Genomic DNA, 18,012 nt, shown 5'->3' with positions numbered 1-18,012 from the left:
ATGTAGAGAGGATGAGGTACAAAACCAAGGGAAGTGGAAGGATCCTACATCCTGAAGGTGCAGATGTCAATACAAAACACAAACCACCATGTACATGTTTAAAGTATTTTCTTATTTGTATTAGTTACTTTTTGCATAATTTTCAGTGAAGCAGATGACAGTATAGAATTCATTGGTAGCCTGGCAGCTTTTTGGAAGCTTTGATACAGGCAAACAGGTGTTCTGTAAAAGTAAAGATTAGATGTGAATACTAGTCTTGGGGCTAATGACCAGTAGTTAGATAAGAAAAATTAGAGGTAGGGCCAATTTAAACAGGGGACTTGTACTTAGAGGCACACCAGGTGATATGAAAAAACATAACAAAGCAAATTGGTCAAGATTCCAGCCACTTGAAGAAAAGAAAATTATACTCGGAATTACAGAATGGGTAGGAGACAGAACCTGCTTACCTTGTCACCCCACTGGAAGCACTGTTCGATGTGCAGTCCAGAATTCTGTTACTCTGAGGTGCAACTCAATACCTAGAGTCATGTATGTGTATTTCTTTATAAAAATCTTAAGCTTTTTAGCAGTAGGGCCTTCTATACCTCATTACAATGAAAATAGGGTGTGACCAGCAGTATAACATGTATGACATTCCAGTAACTTCCACCTTTTTTTGTAAAAAACAAAGTTATGAAAAACAAGTTGGAAAAAAGCATCTGTAACTGTTGTAGGGACTTTCCATAACTGAGAAGCTGTCACATTTTTCATGTCATCAGCAGTGATGGGATGTCTCTACTCAAAAGCTGTTTACAACTAAAGGCAAATGAAATTTCTCATTTAAAGTTCCGTACAGACTTCAAAGACCATTTGATGATTAGATATTGCTTAGCTTTGGCCAAATTGTGGTAATAATTCTTTTGAAGTAATTGCTTTTTGCTCAAAAGAGCTCCTTTTTGGAAAAGGTTCATACAGGTTTGTAATATTTAGATTTTTGGACCCAGCATTAAGTCAATGTTGGCCTGGAACTGTTCCTCTTGCCCCCCCTTCTTGTGCATGCTCCCCTTCTCGTCCATGTTGGCCTAGGAGTAGGAACATTTTCAGACCATCTGAAACTGCTCACTTGGAACCCCTTCATGAATATTGTATTCCATTGCAAGATGTGCTGCCTGCAGTGTCTAGGGTAGAAGCAAGAGAGTTATTACTCAGTGCTAAAGACTTTCACTACATTTTGTAGCATGAAATCATTATGGAGGTGCTTAAAAAGCAGATAGGGAAGATTTTGTCTTATAGGCAAAAAACTTCAAACATAATATCCTCCATTTATTACCTTCTAAAATTTGTTGTCATAATGCAATTATGCAAATTAGGATCTGCAATCACACTGAGTATTTGTTCCATTTTTGATACACTTACTGAATTGCAGCAGTATTTTAAAAAGTTAAAAAAATACCCCAAACAAAACAAACCAACCCCTTCCCCCCAAAAAAAAAGAAAAAAAAGGAAACAAAAAAATCCCACCACACAAAGCTGTACAGCTGAATTCAGGGAATGTGAAAGAGCATGAGAAATTCCCATTGGAACCATTCCCATTACACTGCATAAAATAAAGATAGAGAAGTTTTGGGGTGTGTTTCCCCTCCTCCATTTTTCAGAGAATGCTGGGTGTGGGGAATGAAACATTGGTGAGGCAGTCAGCAGCACCTCTTCTTTCCCGATTTCTGCCTTGTTTCCCCTTTCAGACCCACCAGCTTTCTCTCTCTTCCCTCACTCTTCCACAAAAGATTTCCAGCAGAGAGCAGCTGGTGCCTCGTTTTTGGCTGCCTTCCCCAGACTCTGGGGCTTTCACTGCAAATCAATGGCTGCTTATTTTCCCCAGTACTGTGTTTTTTATGTGTGGACTGACACGGCCTCAACCATACTGACCCATTCTGTTGAGCTATTTCCATTCAGATGTGTTCCTTTATAAATAGCGGAAATTAGTAGAGGGCCAGTGTCAAACTGCTTGTCACATCTTGTTTTCAATCTGTTGAAATCAGGTTTATAGCGTCCTATTCAGAAGCCTAGACTGCTTTTGAACATACACAATGCATTTCAGGCGTTCCATCAGGCGATAAATGCAGAACTTCACATTGCTATTAAAAAATAATCAAAATGATTAGTCTTTTGAAATTTCTGAAGTAACTTATTTGCTTGGAATTTGTTGTCTTAATTGCACTACGTCACTTTCTCATAGGTATTCGTCTCTGTAATATCATCCTAGATGATCTGTCAGTGTAGCAGTTGTACCATGTGAATAAGTTCTCCCATTGATTTAGCAGTAATGAATGAATGAGTAAGTGAATGAATGAATAATACGAGGATTGCTAGAATGGATGCAGTAAGCCTGAGCTACTGGTATTCTCTTCAGCTTCTAGGAACTTCTGTCAAATATAGTTTTGTTTTATATCTCCACCTAATGAGCAACCATGCTAGAATCTCAATGAGGCAGAATATGGCTAGATTTATACTAGGTATTATGCATTACTTCAAATAGAGGAAGGAACTTTTAAAGTGCTTATGCCCTTAAAACCTTGTGGGAAGATATGTTTTTAATGACATTTCTCAGGACTATTATTCTGCAATTTAGCAATGTATTATAGGTATATTACTAAGTTATCTAAGCATGAAATAAAATCATATCACATGTTAAGAAACCTTTGAAACAGACAAAAATTTTAGCTCAACTCATTTGAAAGTCTTCACACTTGCCAAGGACTTTATCCTTGAGGAGTGCAATGCTTTTGGTGTTTGATGGCATTTGGTTGCCAAATAAAAAAGCCATTGAAATAACATATGCAAATGAGCAGTATGTGATTTTCCACTAATTTTTAACAATATCCAGAGGTGTAGAGCTTCAGATACAAGCACTACTCGCTACATGCTCTAAAGCAGTTGCTGTCATGTACTTGTGAGAACTTTCAAAGGCTTACCCAATGAATACTTATTTGAATCTCAATATGTTTTTATTCAAATAAGCAGTCAGCAACAACTTTCCTTTTTCTTTGAAAAAAGAAAATAAAAAATCTAATAGGGGTTGGGGAACCCCATAGAAGTTCACTGCAGTAGTGGAAGGGAAGTTAGGAAAATTCAAATGTTCTGTAGTGCACAGCACCCAAATTCTGCGAATTCCAATATTAATTAACCATCAAGCTGTTAGGCTTGACTGCAAGGAATGAAGCTGTCTCTGTGTCAATGCCAGCAAGGGGCTCCTTCTGCTAAATAGGCTCCATCACTCAACATCACGGATTGTGTGTGGCTTGGAATTGGATCTTTGAGTTCTTTGGCTGTGGAGACATTAGCAAGGATAGAGTTTTCCTGCAAATTGAATTCTTACTCCCTGTACTTGAGTCTATTATCTTTCTGTATGTCGACACTGCAGGAATTGTACAATTCAGCAATCTGTTCTCCTCCTTTCCCAAAAGCAACCTTTTTTGTAGGTCTGGAAGTTATAAAGATTGGTGGGGAATTCTCCAGCTTTACTGACTGCAGGATAATCATTACATATAACTTGGGCTATCTGGTGGGTTAACTATAAACTAGAAAATAAAAATACCACACAGCTTAGAGGAGGTGGTATACAATTGTTCAAGTGTCTTCTAAGGTCAGTTGTTATCTTATCTCTTAAGTCTCATATAACAGTGCTATGGCCAAACACCATTAATCAGCTGTCTGACTTATGTTTAACAAAGCTTTTCTCATAGTTCCCATTTATGGCATTTCAAATTGTGGCCTGAATCCATCAAGATCAGTCCATTATTTTAAGTTAACTAGACACAAAGCCAAGCAGTAACATGCCACTTCTTTCAAACGCAATGATATTTGATTCCAGGGCTTAGTATGACCTCGCCATTTAAAGCATTTTTCATGAGGGTTCAGAAACCTTATTTTATGCTTTGTATCTTAATAAGTGTATTTTCTTTCTGAAGTCTTCTTACCTATAGTGTCAAGAAAGCTACGACAAATTCACTGCAAGTCTGCAGAAAGGTATATGGCCAAGGTTTTAGTGTTCTATTTTTTACCTGTCTTGTGGAATAGAATGTGGAATCCTGAGGTCTTGTTCTCACAGATTGGTAATATAGGTTAGAATTGTACACAAAAAAATGGCTTTTAAAACTCTTTTTAAAAAGACATTTTTCCTCTTTTTGAGAATTTATGTTCTTTTCATATCTTTGTAGAGCCCTAATTTCACTTTTGCCAATTGTTGCCAAATCGAGAATATCTGGATTTTTTTTCTAAAAAACGCTGAGCTTAATATTTCTTTTCTTTCAGTGGATTTTGACAGATCTCTTGTAAATATTATTTACTTATCATGAAAGTTGAAAAGTAGACTAATTAGCCAGAGTTTTATTTCCTTCCTAGGTCACCTTCAGAATAAGGCAGAAAATATTGTCACTGAGAGGAAATAAGAGGACGGGGTAAAAAGAAAAATATTCAGATAGGATAAAAGAAACAAGACCTGAAACAAAGGACTGAGATGCCAACATTATATCATCCCTTCATTTTGGCAGTTTATAGAGAGAAATCCTGGAAGAAATAAGCATAGCTTTCTGATACTTTTGGAGATCACTTTTTCTGGAAATAGTTAGTCTTCTGAAGTTATTTGTCATTTTTAAAAGAGAAATGAAGTATGACCTTGTCTCAGACAAAAGTAATGTTTTCAAAATTTTGGGAACTACAGCTGTAATGATTATTTTTCAACACTGATCAGTTTTACTGACTATTTAAAAATACGTGTGTGTGTGTGTGTGTGTGTGTGTGTGTGTGTTCTTAAATCCAAAAAGACAATCAATGAATGGTATCTTGCTTTAAAAGGCAGGAAATATAAGAATCTTGCATCATTACGGATATTCCAAAAAGCTAATTTTCTCTAATTTGAATTTCAAATTCTTCCAGTATTTTCAAAATTGGATTTTCACAGCCAAACGTTTGGAAATATTACTGAGGTTTAAAAGATGCATTTTCCTATTAGGCATATTGACACTCTTCTCAGAGTAAAAACCCAACCAGAACTTGCTCAGCCTTAAGAGAATCCAGTTGAATGCACTGCCAACATGCAGAATGTCATATAGAGTGAAAAATAATGGCATGTCTCTTCTTACAGCCAACACAGTCAGTTCTGTAATATGTTACACGTGGTGAAGGACAAAAGCCATTCTTAATGACTGGGGGCCATGGAATGAAATGTTGAGTATTTCTTTTTATGAGCTCTATGATTCCAGCTGGTGTGTACATAACTAATAAAATGACTGAAACGATATTCCTTATATGTTTACGAGAAAAAGTCTCAGGCATGCCGTATTTTAATAACCAGTCCATATTCTATACTTATTAGGCATATAGAGTGGAGAAAGGTTTGGAAGACTGCAAAGGAGCAAAAGAAAAATCAATATAGGGACTGAATCTGTAAGTATAGACTGTAATGAAAATCTAAAGAAAATATGAGCAAGTTTGTGGGTTGGAATTTGGAGCGGTAACTTTTTCCTGGAAAATACTGCTGTCTAGTGTTTTTGTTCAGCATACCTGTTTTGCCTTTTTTTAGCACGAAGTGAGTAATAAAACTTTATTCAGAAACAATTCAACAATTCCAGAGGGCACCGGTACACATACTTGTACCCCAAATAATACATCAAGAAGGCACTTCAAGCACAATAGTAAATTGAGTGATGAAGTGTGTATCCAACCAGAATAATTGGCCCTGAAGATCACAATTTAAAAGACGATGGTGAACACCCCTGGGTAAAAACACTGTAAAGCTCTTTCTGCAGAGAACCATCCGAGGCAATACAGATTTCCAGAACACTGGAAATCCTATAATTGTTTTTAATAACTAGGTTATGTGAAAGATACAGAAATGTGTTGTATTTATTGTCTCTTAGTAATGATGAATGTTAAATTACTGATGTGCATAGAAGCACTAATTTAATCTCTTTCTAATAACCTCTTCAATCTGATCTTGGAGTAAGTTATGTAGCAGGAGGGATATGTCTCAAACAAATTATTACAGCCTTAGGCTGCATTTTAAGGCAGCCTACCCTTTATATCCATGTAAAACCAGCAACTCCCTCCTTTACAACACTTTGCTTTTCAGAAGCACAGAACTTTCAGAAATTCTGGACTAGAATTTTGTAGAACTTCTGTATATGCTTAATTTTTATATATATGTTCTGTAGACAAATGCGTGCTTGCTTTGCAACTAGAAACCCTATCTTCATGTCTTATGTCTGTGTTGACACTACAAATAGATAGTGTATATGCTGCAGATCTACATGCTAAAAGGTCTGGCTGTAGCACAGGACATGTTTGCACAACACATCTCATGATTTTTTCACTGTATCATGCTTTCTTTCATAATACTAAAACCACTTTTCAGGAACAGAAATCATGACTTCTACCTCATGGTCCATGGTCATAGGGAGGAGACTCCTGTAAGTTCTGTAATCTTGCAGTTCAAGTATAGAAGTGCATAGTGTTAGAAATAAGAATTTAAGAGGCAATAATAAGATATATGAGCCTATATTTGAGATTTCCCAAATGTCTGCAAACTGAACAATTTTTTTGATCATCCCTGACCTAAGAAAGCATCATTATTGAAGTGAATAATTAAGTGGTCAGGAGTCATTAAATATATTCTGAGTGTGCATTAAAAGCAGTGTTCTTAACACCAGGTCAAATAGTCATATAGAGTTCTCCAAAGTTTTATTATGAAATATAAAGATATAATTTATCCTATTGCCATCCTATAAGACATCTGCTCATTTATCCTTGTGTTAATTTTCTGTAGATGTCCTAAGGGCTAAAGATATGTTTCCTGCTTCAAGTAAATGCTCAATAGTCTTTAAAAATCATCTGCTCATATTCAGGCTGCTTACTTTGTTTTAGGGCAGATAAACCTAATGCATTATGATGGCTGTTAACATGACTAGAACCAGCTTGTGGAAAATTTTGGGTAAATTTGCAAGAGTCTGATTCTTATTCAGTATCTCCTCATAGATTATAAATAGTCTGCCTTTTTCCTATCATGTTATGTACAAAAATGATTGAAAAAGAATTAGCACTGGGGCGATTCTAAAACATCAAATACCCCAGATTTTTTTAAATATTTGTGAAAAGAGATCATATTTCAAAGGAAAATGGATTTTCTGAAAAAAATCTTCATGTATGTAAACGTTGTTCAAAGTGGCCTTGAAATGTCTAAAGTTGGCTAATTCAACTTCTTTTTTATTCATAAGGGAAGCTTCCTTCCAAAGATGTGCCATTCAAATGTTTTAACAGTAAATGGAATTTCTATGGGAGTCTTAGGAGCTGTGGACTAAATAAAGTTCAAAGTTAGTGCCCAGGTATTTAGACACTGACTCTAGATACAGCCCTGCAGTGAATGTCAGTATGGTTACTGAGACTAATGGCAGCCCTTAAAGCACAACAGAAGTCCATCCAACTAAAAAAAAATGATATATTAGCAGAGTTTAAATGGCTTTCATTGGTGCTTCTGTAAGTGATGCACATGAGAAGACATCTTTAAGACTCCTGAAAGAGCTGAACTATTGGGCTTATATTAATGCAAAGCTAAGAAATCTTTCACTATTAGAGACTGTGCTATTATTCTTTCTGATAGTTCCGACTTCTACACTTTCTTCTGAAATAAAACAGAAAACCCAGGATACTAAGGTAATGTATGGTAGGCTAATGTATAAATACATAATAATTACTATTGAGATAAAGAATTGAAATTATTTGGACATATCCTTTCTAGTCAGTGGTCATTACCAGTTTCAAAACAAAGCCTGGAATATAAAAAGTTTGGGTTTGTAGCTGTTGTCCTAAAGCAACGATCTGAAAGGTAAATTCCCTAATTCATATATGAAATAATCTGGGTGAAGTACTGAAATCTACTCTTCTGACTACCCCACTATGAAGGCTGTCTCTTGATTCAGTATCACTTAAAGCATGAAGCTATGCCATCGATGAACAATCCTTTATGGTCTTTCAGCCTGTCAAGGATGAGGGTTTAACACTATACTGTGTTCTGTGTTGCACCTTGGTGCGTACAAGCACATGTACATAGTATTCCACCCTGTTCTCATATTCCAGAGATATGCACTGATAAAATAGTCATTCCCTAACTTCTCTACATCTCTTTGCAGTTTTGGGGGATTGTTCAAGATGGTTTTATTTCTTTCTCCATCCCCCACACCCCATTCTGTTTGGACTGTATCATGTGTTGTTACCTGCTTGTCTTTTCCTTCCTGTCTCTTTTTTTTTAGTAACTATGCATGCTTCTGGCACAATTAATTTAATTGTTGCTATGAATACACTGCAATTGACCCTTCACATGTTAAATAAATAATGAATGAGTCATATATGTCAAAGAATTTCAGATCAGGAGAAGCTCTGCGAAAGGCTTTTTTCTGATTTTGAAATGCTTATCACACCAGTCAAGCCTAATGTGACAGTAATACACAGTCAGAGTCTTGGGGTGGGATTAGTGCTTGTTTGCACTAATGGCAGCACTATGCAAGCTGAATAAACGCTGATATTTCAGATACAATGCTTATCTCACATACATATATATTTCATACGCAGCAGTATGCTGTGTTTGGTACCCTGCTGCTGAGAGCTCTGTTAAGCTGCAAAAACAATTTCAGTGAGTTATATTGTTTGGACAACAGAATTTATTGACCCATCTTTTCAGGCACTGGTTACACTTTGAAAAAAGCTGGATGGTGCAGTTACTTTGCCATCTGTGGCAGCAATAAGAAAATGTGAGGGTGATGGTCATGATTCTTACTGACATCTTATATCCTGGTATCTAATAACAGCTGACAAAGAGGCACCTGCATATGTTCCTTGAATTCTTTAAAGGTTACAGACTCAAAGCTAGCAAAAACAAAAGACCATACAAAGTGATTTTGATGTGCAAATTTTGTTTACGTGAGCTAAGTATTGAAGAAACCATAATAAGACCTACATCTAAAACTGTTATCAGTAGCAACACAACCAGGGTTTCTATTCCTGATGGGCCTAGTCATATCAAAGCTCTGGCAAAGATGAGAAATGAAATAGCACCATGTATTTTTCTTTAGTTGAATTCCTTTGGGTTCTATTCCTACAGTATTTATCAAAACAGCACTTTTCAGCAGTTCCTCTGAGGATAACAGCGTTCCATTTCAGTTCGCAAAGTTTGTGTAGTACTGTTGGACAAGACCTGCTGCAGGGGAGGGGGGAGATGGGGGAAACAACAAAGCAAAATCCATCAGCCAGCCAAAAGAGATGAATTGCAGTCCATGAGTACTTTCTCTGAAATCAGATCAAAATTTTACTTAGTAACTTTCATGGAGTGGACAATGTCAGCAAGCTAGCACTTGTGTTTCATATCAAAATAACTTTTCATAGATATAAATAATTCTTTGAACAGTCATTTGAACACTGGGATAAAGGTCCAGATGATATCTATTCTGCCTCTTCTTTATTATCCTGTTTTTTTTAAAAAAGCATTCTTAGCATTTTTGTGAAGTAGCAATTCTTACATATAGGTTTAATATTAAGTTTATTTCCCAGTTTGCCTGTTAAAAAGCAAATTTTGGATTGCAGTGTTATATCCATGAGAATATCATCTCTGCCTTGGGATTTTACCTAAGAAGTTCCCATCTAATGTACAAGTACTACGGATGCTACACAGGAATTTTTGCAATAGCAAACTGCAAGGGAAAAAGAAAGGTGTCTAATGTACTCATCCTTGGCTTCAGTACTTTGAACTATAAACTAGAAAAAGGAAGGGGGCTTTTGTTGTTTCCTTCTTTTTATTTTCCCTAAACAGTTTATCTTTCCAATATTAAATAATTTCATGCTAACTAGAAATATAGAAAAATAAAGTTTTAAAGATGTTTTAACAAGACCCTTTATGGATTGGATTATCTCCCTTAACTTTAGATGTCCATATTTGAACCATTACTTTAGATTCCCTTGACAGCAAATGGAGAGAAATAGACCTTTTTAAAGTATGAATCATCTTATCTATTTCAGATATCTACCTTAGGATGAGATAAATTGCATTGTAGAGATACCAATTTTTCTCCATTGACTGCAAAGTGTATCTAGATTATTAACCTAAAGATAGGTGTCTGTAGCATCTAAACTTCTAAAACAGATAAAACCTATACATCTGAAGTTAGAGGGGATGTATTCTACCCAGTATTTCAGTTATAGAAATATTCTTGCCAGCTCAGTTTACGAAAAATAGAACTGTTAGGAGCAATGCATTTCTTTTAAGATAAACACAGCACCAGTGATGCTTTTTTATTCTCCCTTTATCCATGTAACTGTCAACCACGGGTAACAAGTTTGCACTTATAGGTAATGTTTGTAATTCAGATGTATCACTGAATCTGTGTCAAGACTGAAACACATTTGGGGTCATATTGGATATTTTAACATGGTACACTGTTAAAACACTGAAACTAAGGTTTACATAGCAAATGTCAACACACATGACTGTGTGAATGCAATCCTTCCTTGTGACTTTTGCCTTTTTAGTATATCTGACCTGGACAACAGTATCAGAAGTGGAGAAAATGTTACTGAGGAGATAAATTAAAATCTCATTTAGGAACAAACTACATCATGGAGGAATATTCTAGAATATTCAGGGCTGAAGATCTGCCCTTGATCATGCCACTTACTAGCATGAAGAGGTTGGAATTGTGTCAGACACTGCGTGTGCCAAATTGATTGTGAGGGATTGAGAAGGAAGCACAGGAAAACACATCCTATTACAGCATTATATGTACTGTCTTGGAATGGTCAAATGTCTCCTCATAAGAAAACCACTGAATATTTGGAAAAAGTGACAGGCTACATCTGTGAAACAACATAAGGTCATGACAAAGCACAGTCAAGTAGTCACTGAGAGAATAAAAAATCCTCTATGAGCAATGATATAAGCTAGTAATTCTTGAAATTTTAAAATGTCTTCCTTGATATACTATGGGATGTTTCTAATAACAGTCTTTTCATATTCTGTAGGTTATTTCAGTAAAACAAGAGATTATAAATTTGTGTTCTGTAAACTGAAAATGAAAAACATATACACATGTTCAAGCCATTTGCTGGATGCTGTTTCTAAGGAGAGAGGTTGAGAATATGGACTGTAGGGGTGAATATGCCATTGAAATAAGCACAAGTGATGTAGTCACCAGTTTATAATGCAACGGACAGGAGCCACTGTTACATTTTTCCTAAGCATGAAAATGTGTATTATTATCAAAGGGCACTTCACTTAGACAAAGCAAAACAGTAAATTTGTAGCCAAGGTCCTTTTGCAGGTACCAAGATGACACTGGAAGAGGCTGAGTAAGGAAGGATTGCCTTGCTCCCTGAGTGCCTTGAAAGATGATTGCTCAGGTGGTAAGTGCTGAGAGCTACAGGGAGTATGGGTAAGCATGCAAACAGCCCTTTAGAAAAGGCAATGTACTTCCACTTCTGTGCTTTCTGAGATAGCCATGTAGCACTGCTGCAATGGGGACACAGAACTATGCCTCCACTCAGTGCTCCTTGCAACTTAAAGTGTTTTTCTTCCCTGGAGTTTTTAATCTCTCCTTCGCGATTACTAGTTTACAATGGTGTTAGCTACTGCAAGTTAAGCCTATTCTGGCAGCACTCCAGAGAATAAATGCAGAAATGCATGAGAGGAGAGGTATTTCATGTGCCAGTGGAATTTTGCTTCCGCTGAACTGCAGTGGCTGGGAGTCCTTTCTAGGTTGGAAACTTGCCACAGAAAACATTTCTATAAAACACTCTGTCAGGAAGGAATACAGGGATTTTTTTTCTGTGACAGTCAGCTTCTTAAATGAAATGTAAAGTGACAGTTACCTGTGCTGTAGAGGCATACAGGTAACTAAGGCATACAGGAAACAAATCAGCAAACATTTGAAGGATAGACTCTCCCTCTTCCTACATTACTATCTGTACTACAATTATTTGTTATGACTAATTCATTATAATTAGCATAATATTTACCTACCATTCTTAAAAATGTTAGTGAACAGAATTTATGTCCCTTGTTTTTAATAAAAGAAACATTCTGTGAAGTTGTTTCTTAGACATAGCTTAACAGTATTAAAATGAATTAGCAAAATTGTTGTATGGAAGTCTCGTGCTTCTGAATGTCATGCACATGTATGTGCAAAAATGATACAAAGAAATGCATCTGACCTGTTATTATAATAATACTGAGCTCAAGTGAAACCCACTTTCTTCATTAAAGGCCCCAGTTATCAGCCACCCAAGTATCCATAGAATAACACAGCGCCAAGCCTAATTGGGATGTTTTCTGGACTTTACTTTGGGCTGCACACAGTGCCTCCAAAGTAAGGAAAAGACCCAAAAGAAGAGTCTGGATCTACAGAAGACAAGAGGCAGAAATGTTACAACTGAACTACAGACTAGTTGGGAATTATTAAGGTAGCCTGTAGACCTACTGCCTTATGAAGAAATCCACGAGCCACATGCTTGGCAGCACTCAATGGATACATTCTGTAATCTGTGGCCAGAGATCCTTGGAGTATTAGGGCAGGGGCACAACCAAAGTACGTACAGAGGGGTAGAGTCACTCTGTTGTCCAATGTATGTGTCCTGGCATCAGGGAGCATCTGATCTGTCCCTGCAGTATGGGATTTGTCTATTGCCTTCATGTCAGGTTACATCACGCCAGAGCAGTAGCAGTTAGTTGATGTGAGTGTTTCTTATGTTGGTGTGTGTTTTGCTAGGGTCAGTGTCAGACTGTATCATCACAGCAAGTTGAATTGGTGTTTGCAGACTAGAGCTGGACAGTTCTTATTACCTAGATTTGTTGTTAAAGAATGCTGGCATGTTTAGATAAGCATATGAGGATTGGGACTCTCAAGGAATATTTCACATTTTTCTTTTTTACTGTAAGGCACAGAATCATTGTTTAGAAAAGAAAGCTGATGGGCTTATGCCATCATATATCTTCAGAACTGGAGGCAAGTAATACATTTTTGCGTGTATTTGGAACAGGTAAAAAGTGACTAAAGTCATGAAACAAAAGGTAGAAGTGTCCTTCTTCTGGTCCAGTAATACAAGCTTGTCCATTTTATAGTGTTATGTGATAGATGAATATGACATGCCTTAGACTTTGATTCAGGTCTCTCCTCAAGAGGGTAGGCTTGCATTTGGGTCAAATTTCCAGTAGATCTTACTTGTAAATCACAACTCTCTTCTGGACTCTATTCCTTCTGCCCATTACTCTGTGGCCACAAAATGGAATAGGATCAAGAAAATGGATGAAGACAGCCTCAGTTGAGAATACATTGGTAGTTGTAGGTAACTTGCTATCTTTGGGAATATAAGGCTTAGTTTCTTCTAGATGTGGTTGAATGAGGCTGACCTAAGAGATTTGCCAGCCGTAGGTGTAAGCACTCTTAAGTGCTTAAGAATTCGGCATGATCTAAGAGTGCTACCATATAAAGCTTTATAAACCAGAGTGACAACAGCTCTGAGATTCATCCCATGGTTTTTCATACCCATACCCATGCAGTGGCTGCTCTACTCTAGATATTTTTCTACAGGATCAAGAAACTGGTAGGTCACTTCATTTGATGTTGCACATCTAGCCTCAGGCAGGCCTGCAGGCTCACTCTATAAGCAGGGAATGTTATCTGTGGAATGGAAATCAGAGTTTTGCCTGTTATGATTCTACCTTTTCTGGACTTGAATAACTTTCTTTTGTTACCTACAGCTTGTTCAGATGTCATATAAATACAGAAAAACTGTTCATGGACTGTAGTCAACTCTAGGGGATAACTAGTAATCACCAATGGCAGACTCCTACTTTCAAATGCTGCAACTGACTCTGAAAATGTGTGCCTCTTTATCAGTAGAAGGAGCCTGTAAGTCTGACAGAATAATTTTTAGAGAGATAACTTATGTGAGATGAATTCCACACTTACTCTTGCCTAAAAACTGGACTAAAATGCCGAAACCAGCAGTTGGAAGAAATTAATGGAAGAGAGGTTTGCAATGGAAAGAAGACATTATTACAACTAATCTACAGACTTAACCTGAGTGCCATTCTACTGAAGGATAATATTATGTGGACTTAATAGAAGCTCACACATTTGCCTGGAGATGTGACCATCCTTAAAAAGGCAAATCCTTTTATTATTGTTATTAGTTTACTAAGCTCCTAATTGAATTATTGTGTCAGTAAATTTTGTGAATTAAAATTAAACGTTATCTATTAAAAAGATACAAAAGGATAAACCTCTAGTTTTGCTTGTTTTATGTTTAATACACTTGCAATTTTGTTTTGTCATTTCTAGCCAATAGTCATGACATCTCACTGATATCCTTAACAGTGCTTGATAATCAACTCTGAACACAGAGTAAGGAAAAACTAAGTCATCCTAACTAAGAGAATGATGGCAGGGGTGCACAAAGGCAGATAAAGCAATTTTAATGACTTGGTTTGTTGGGATTTTTTTCTATTTGCTCAGGTCTTCAATTAGATTTATCCTGAAACTGAATCCTGAAGTCTTTGGGGGAAGAACCTTACGCAATAGCGATTTAGCATTGTAATGTTACTGACCAACTAGTTGTATTAATTTGCAGAAGATTAAGATCCCATAAAGTGATTAAATTTTTGGGTAGACAACGGGCTTCACTTGTCATATTCATGACCAGCTAAGAACTTCTTAGCACCAGTATCGTAAAGCACCTCAGCCTGGATAAACTCAGCTTTGTATTCAAACCATGATTTAATCGTTTTGTTTCTAATGTTTCCTGAGAAAGATTTTTCTGTATTTGTAAAACCTTTTAACAATGGCAAAAAATCTGGCCCTGATACATACCCCCTTTTAAAAAGAGTGTTACTGCTGTTCTCTAGCTTTCCTACAGCATTTCAACACAAGTTCTACAGAATGCTCTCAAAAAGAGTATTTCATGATTTTTATTCTCTGTCAGTTTATGTGATATCTGAAATTAATTGACTAATGTGCTGGACTATGAAAAATTTTTATAGGACATTTGGGTGTTGTAATAATTCTGTTTCAGAGTGTTTGGGTATCACAAACTTACTACACAAGGGGCAATTTGTTTTATTACTGGAACAACAACTTGTGCCCAAAGACCACCTTTAGAAAGGCCCCAGTGGCTTTATACTCCAGTAAGCTTATTGTAACAGTAACATAATAGGATGAAACATGGGGCCAGGGGCAGAGAGGGGAAGGAAGTGATACACAACTGTAGCAGTAAGTTCTGCAGTAATGAACAATTCAAACAGCTTGATACAAAATCAAAATCAAAACCTGACTTTTCCTGAATTTGAAAAATAAAGAAAGAAGCAGGGAAGAGTAAGGAAGGAAAGAAAATGTTTTGACTGAAACATAATTACCTTCTATTTCTGTAGATCACATGCCCAAGTTTTCTCTGGTATGCTTTTTCCTGTAAATTTTAAACCTCGGTGGGTGGTTTGGTTTATGGGAAAAAAAGAAAATGAAAGAAAAAAAAAAAACAAAAAGCATGGTATCCATGTGACAACCCAGCTGTACCACTGTACTTTCTGAGATAATGATCCCTCCTCCTCCAGCACCTAGCCCATACACACTCTTCCCCTCTCTGCTTGTGATCATCCTTCAAATACTGCAGGCACAATATGGTACACAGTTTTATGGCACCCCCATATTGACCTCCGTATTCATCTGTTTCTCACCATTTCTACCTTCATATATATGTGCTTACTTTTGTCCTTAGAACACAGTACCCAAAATGATTTTTAGTTTGTTCTTTAAGATTGGGTGCATGTCTCTGGGTCTAGTTTCTTTAGATAAGACAATAATAAATATCATTGTTTTTTATACCTTTCATGACACTAAAATTGAATGAAATGTGAGCTTTGAACAATGCAGTCATTGTAAGGCACTTTGTCAGCTGCACTAGTTTCTGTTCTCATCAGTCTGTCAATCTTTAGACTTTTCTCTTGATTTATTAAGCTTGCCATTTTCTTAGGTATTTTTTTGAGCTAAATCATGACTTTTCATTTCCAGCAGGATATAGTTGCTGTTCTGATTTACTTCTCAAATTATTTTTTTGACTTCTCATCTGACTGGTGAAAGTACTTCTCGTTCTTCCTCTGTCTCAAGTTCTTACTACACATAAATAAGGTTACTCGAGAAGCCTGTGGTTGTGTATATTTCTGAAACATTCCTTATGTACCCTATAGGCATTGTCATGACAATCTCATCCTTCTTACATGGTTTGAATTGCCACTTATTTGTTTATCATTTTTTTTAATTGTTATTATTATTTATTTAGCCTTGTGCTGTTTGAAGGTTAGATTTTAACTTGGGAGTGGGCATTTGAATCATTGTGGGTGCACCTCAGGCTGCTTTTCTTCTTTTCCATCTGAAAGGTAGTCACAATCTGCTACTGAACTACATTAATTACAAAATAGTGTTTTCACTGTGGACAGCTTTAATTACTAACTTGAAATCTAGATCAAAGAATGTGGAGTTAAATGGAAATTATTTTTCAGGATGTGCTGGGAAAGGCAGATGATTTACTAGTTGAAAGGTATCTGCTTTATAACTTCTGAATTTGGTTGTACCATGTAATAGCACAATTATGATGTCATCCAATAGAGGGCAAAGAGCATATAACCGTATATTCTTTATAGTATTATAATACATGTTTTATTTGACCGGAAGCAAAGATGTCATTTATTATCCTCAGAAAAAAGGGAAAGATCAGGGAAATGACATTATCACTGAGTTCTCAGGAGATCCACTAAACTAAAAAAATTCAATATTGATTCTAAAACCAAAAAGAAGTAATGTTATGGAGGATAATGTGCTTTTGGGTAGAAAAGTTGCATTAAGAATGGTTTGAGGTGTCTGTGACAGATCAAGTATTTTAAAGATTATTTAGGAATATTTAATGTACAAATTCCATTTTTTCATTACATTTTTAAGCTTTATTTGAACTGAGATTAAAATTCTAAATATCAGTCTTCTCAGAAATAGCTGTACAAGAGTAAATGTAGATGACAACAATAAACTGCAGTAGTAAAGGGATTTTTTTCCTAAAATGCACTATTTTTTATGTCTACAATGAAACAATTCTACATTAGAGAATACATATCCCAGTCTTACACAAACTTCTTCAGTTCCAAAGAAACAATGTAACACAAGCCAAACACAACAGCATATGGTATGTTATTGATGCAGCATCTAAGCTTTGAAAACTTAGAGAGTAGTGTATTATGGAGGGTAGAAGATGGTTGAGTTCTTATTCAGCTAAAAAATTTGGCAGTGGGTTGCTTTAGGTAGAGTTGTGTTCTTTACTGAATTTTTTTTCACAGACTATAGAGCAAGTGGTCACAGTGCTCAGACATGGTTTCCCACCTTGAAAAGGAGACAGGGTAAATGGGAGCATGCGTGTTTGCCTGGCTCAGCAGAATTCAAAATACAACTATACTGCAAAGCAGAGATTTTGTCACTATTTTCTGGCATAACCTGCTGCTGAAGGTTAAAACATTGCAATAATCATGGTAAAGGGATGCTTCATCCCTTGGCTACTTTGACTACAAATGTTGATATCCTCCAGCAGAAGAGAACGTTGATGGTTAGTGATGATATATTAAGACTCAATGAGTGATGTTTATCAGAGTCTATAGAGCCATTTCTTTAAAAGGTAGCAACATTTTATCCATCTTCGGCAATGAGACTTGAGTATTTCAGTTTCAGCTAATTGCATTCCTATGCTTTCTCCAATAAGAAAAAATGTGTTCTTGTTACTCACCTCCAAGAGTTGACAGCATTGGCCTAGCTCCTATTGCAAACCCTTTCCAGAGACTCTACTACAGTTGAGTTACCGCTGTGTAACTTTCGTTTTCTTACAAAGCTCCAACAGGATTCAGGTAATATAAGCATTAACACAAACATATATATAAAGTCATCCTCATTACTGAGTATGACC

Source organism: Gallinula chloropus, assembly GCF_964237585.1.
Source record: "Gallinula chloropus genome assembly, chromosome: Z".
Classification (NCBI taxonomy): domain Eukaryota; kingdom Metazoa; phylum Chordata; class Aves; order Gruiformes; family Rallidae; genus Gallinula; species Gallinula chloropus.
The sequence above is the reverse complement of the archived record's forward strand: the minus strand, read 5'-3'. Positions refer to the sequence as shown.